This window comes from Pinus tabuliformis, chromosome 5_2 (assembly GCF_031772625.1).
Source record: "Pinus tabuliformis cultivar Carrire ecotype Pingquan chromosome 5_2, CPIR1, whole genome shotgun sequence".
Lineage (NCBI taxonomy): Eukaryota > Viridiplantae > Streptophyta > Pinopsida > Pinales > Pinaceae > Pinus > Pinus tabuliformis.
Window position 1 is genome coordinate 70684785 of NC_142306.1, and position 4588 is coordinate 70689372.

A 4588-nucleotide genomic window follows, 5' to 3' on the forward strand; every position below is an offset into this window, starting at 1 on the left:
GACTCTGTTAACTTATTTGATGATCAGCCTGAGCTTATATTCAGTCCTGATGTTAATGGCAAACCATTAGAAGGAGGGATACCACCCTTTTATATTATCCTTAACATTCATGATAAGATCTTACACAATGCAATGTTAGATTCTGGGGCTTTACATAATTTAATGCCTAAATCTATCATGGAAAAGTTGAACTTAGATATCACTAAGCCTTACAAGGACCTGTTTTCATTTGATTCAAGTCAAGTAAAGATCCTAGGGTTGATCAAAGACCTGTGTGTTTCCCTAGTACAACACCTTGCTAAGACTATTCTCATGGACATAGTTGTTGCTGATATACCACCTAAATATGGCATGCTATTGTCTAGATCATGGGGGGCTAAACTCCAAGGATATTTACAACATGACATGTCATATGCCACAATTTCATTCTTTGGACATCCTAAAAAACTGTATAGAGAGAGCCTAATGAAATATGTAGTGAGTAGTCAGGCTAGGCCTCAAAACTTTCCTATATATTCCATGCATTCTGACATTGATTCCTTTATTCTGTACAATGTTGAACAAACACAAGAAACTGCTTCACACAAAATTATTTCATAACCAAAAGAAATTGTAGTTAGAGTTCAAAATCAAATTTTCCAAACTCAAGAGCTTTCAGATAGAAAAGATTATCAAGATTCCTTAATCAAAGAAGATTTTGTCCCCCCAGACAGTAAGAATTGTGTACAGGAAATACTATGGCATCTTGAATCTCATGGATCAGTGAACAAGTTAGGAGCAGGAGCAAGAGTGTGGATTTACAATTTAGAGAATGATTACTCAGAGGGCCATGCCTACAGACAAAATTTCAAATGCACCAACAACATGGCTGAGTATGAAGCACTTCTTTTAGGTCTCAAATTGGTTAAAAAGCTAGGAGCTATAAGAGTTTCTATTATGGGAGATTCTGAGTTGGTTATAAAGCAAATTAATGTTGTATATATGACCAAAGACCCTAGATTAAGTTTTTATATAGGAACAGTTGTAGAAATATTGAACACTTTTCTAGAAGCTAAGCTTGCAGTGATTCCAAGGAAACATAATATGCAGGCTCATAGTTTAGCAATGTTTGCCAGCACTTGTAAGTTATCATTTCAACCCAACCATTAGTACACTGCTAAGGTTAGGCATAGACCTTCTATCCCAGAAAACTTGAAAAACTGACAAGTGTTTGCTAATGACCAACAAATAAACAATTTTTTAACTTTAGAGGAAGAATTTGTAAATCGCAACATAGATACTAACATAACAGTAGATCTTGATTTTACAGATAAAGTAGAAATTAACAGATTAGAAGATGAAGATATAGATAGGTTCCATCCCACAAAGTTCACAAAATCAAATATTCAAAACCTAAAGCAAGTTGAAATTGAAGAAATAATTAACGAAGATTCTGAAATCATTAATCTCAAAGACAGCTTTTCGCCCAAAGGATTAACTCCTTTGGAAGACTTGCTTGATTCAAACGATGTCCCTAGAAAACCAAAGATGGAACCCTTAAAATCTGATATAGAGGAATGCAACATAGGGATTGAAGAAAATCCAAAATTGATAAAACTTTCAAAATCTTTACTTCTTGCTGAAAAAGTGAAATACATAGAACTGCTAAAGGAATTCCAAGATGTCTTTGCTTGGAGTTATGAGGACCTCAAGTCCTATGACACCAGCATAATACAACACACTATCCCCATAAAAGAAAACCAGAAACCTTTTAGACAGAAGCTTAGGAGGATTAATCCTATTCTATTGCCTTCTATTGAAAAGGAAATCAAAAGAATGTATGAAGCCAAGATAATAGCACCAATTAGATTCTCTAATTGGGTTTCAAATTTGGTGCCCACAAGGAAAAAGACTGGTGAGATTAGACTGTGTGTTGATCTCAGGAATCTCAATAAAGTTTCACTTAAAGACAATTACCCTCTCCCTAAAATGGATCACATATTACAAAGGGTAGTAGGGTCAACCAGGATCTCATTATTGGATGGGTTTTTTGGTTACAATCAGATTTTAGTTCACCCAGATGACCAAGAAAAAACTGCATTCACTACTCCTTGGGGCACATTCATGTATGTGAAGATGCCTTTTGGGTTAAAGAATGCAGGGGCCACTTTTGAAAGAGCTATGGATATAGCTTTTGCTAAGGAAATCCATGACTTCCTAGTAATATACTTAGATGATATCGCTGTATTCTCAAAATATGATAAACGAAACCTAGATCATCTAAGGCAAGTTTTCATCAGATGTAGAAAGTATGGAATTTCTTTGAATCCTAAAAAATCTTTATTTGGGTTAGAAGAGGGTAAATTGTTAGGCCACGTGATCTCTAAAGATGGTATCCGAATAGACCCTGCAAGAATTGAAGCCATCTTACTGATACAACATCCTAGGAGCATCAGAGAATTACAAGCCTTTTTAGGAAAAATAAACTTTCTTAGGAGATTTATTTCTAACTTAGCAGAATTAATTAGATCACTGAATAACATGTTGAAGAAAGATTCGACCATAAAATGGACAGTTGAGGCTAAGAAGTCATTTGAAGATATTAAAATAGCCTTAACAAAAAAACCAGTTTTGATCAATCCAAAGTTTGATAGGGATTTCATTATTTTTTATTTTTCCTCAAAACACACAATTGACGTAGTCCTACTGCAGAAGAATGATGAGGGTTATGAACAACCTATTGCCTTTTTTAGAAAAGCCTTGAGAGATCCCTCTTTAAAATACAATATAATGGAAAAGCAAGCTTTTGCTTTGGTCAAAGCTATCAAAGATTTTAGAGTTTACATTTTATATTCTCATATAATAGCCTATGTCCCCAATGCAGTAGTCAAGGATATTCTAACACAGGATGGTCCAGATAGAAAGAGAGGGAAATGGATTGCTATTGTATTAGAATATGACCTAGAAATCAAGCCAACCAAGATAATCAAAGGCCAAGGTTTAGCCAAGATCATGGCTAAATCAAACTGTCAGGCCTTAGACATAAATTTTATTGCAGAAATGGATAATGGAGAGGAGATGGTGACTCCGCCAATCATCCAGGCCTTTATTGAAGCACCATGGTATGCTAACATCATATACGTCTTACAAAATTTACAAGCTCCTCCTGAATTATCCAGGACCAAAAGCAGGTTTTTAAAAATGAAATCTTTAAAGTTTTGCATAATTGACACCGCTTTGTTTTGGAGGAATCATGAAGGTATCCTTCTTAACTGTTTATTAAAAGAAGAATCTGACAAGGTGTTATAAGAGTTTCATGCAAGTGACTGTGGAGGACATCTTTACTGGAAAACTACTGCTGACAAGATTCTTAGAGTTGGTTTCTATTGGCCCACTCTGCTTTCTGATGTAAATAAATTTGTAACCTCATGTCATAAATGCTAAATTTTTGAAGCCTGAAAGAAAAATCTTTTACCCCTGCCCCTAAAACCAATATCTGCTGAAGCACCTTTTCAATAATGGGGTCTTAACTTCATTGGTGAAATCCACCCACCTTCCTCTGCCTCACTGCCACAGATTACTTTACCAAATGGATAGAAGCCATACCATCAAGGCAAGCCATTGATACTATTATAATAACCTTCCTTGAATCCAACATCCTATCTAGATTTGGGTGCCCAACCAAGATCATCACTGATAATGCAGTAGCCTTCAAATCTAAGAGAATGATTGATTTCTGTAACAAGTACCATATAACTTTGGGTCATTCCATAGCTTATTACCCCCAAGGAAATGGACTAGCAGAGTCCTCAAATAAAAGTTTGGTGAACATCATCAAAAAACTGTTAGAAGACAACAAGAAAACATGGAACAAGAAGCTAGTGAATGCCTTATGGGCAGACATGCTAACCACAAAGAAATCCATTGGTACAAGTCCTTATCAATTAGTTTATGGAATGGAAGTTGTTTTCCCATCTTCCTTGGCAACTCCAGTGATGAAGTTGCTCCAAGAGTTGCAGGTTGAACCAAAGGACATCCAGAGGAGAATCAACCAAACTATTCACTTGCAACAGACCAGGGAAGAAGAGTACATCCGATCTCAAGTTGTGTAGGAAAGGGTCAAGAAGGCTTTTGACAAAAGAGCTAAGGCAGAAGATTTTTACCTAGGGGACAAAGTTTTTAGATGGGACTCAAGAAGACAGGATAATAGTAAACATGGGAACTTTGATTTCCTATGGAAAGGCCCTTATATCATCTATGTATTTAGAGGTAATAATGCTTTCTTCCTGAGAGAAATGGATGGCACAGAAGCAGAAGGAGGACCAGTTAATGGTCGAATGCTTAAACACTACATTGAACCTAGTTACTGATTCCACTAATCATTTGTACATATTCTATTTTTCAAAGTCTAGAGTTGATTGGATAGTGAATTTTTGGAGTTGAAGCCTGAAGAGAAGGCCCTAAGCTTCAAAGGTTTTACTGTCATAAATAGCAATAAGGCAGAAAAGTGAAAGGGAAAAAAGTTGCAGAGTAACATCACAGCAATCCAGAAGGCCATTGATCTACAAGTTCTTGACATTTCACCAAGAAATGCCATCCCCAAGTGGAG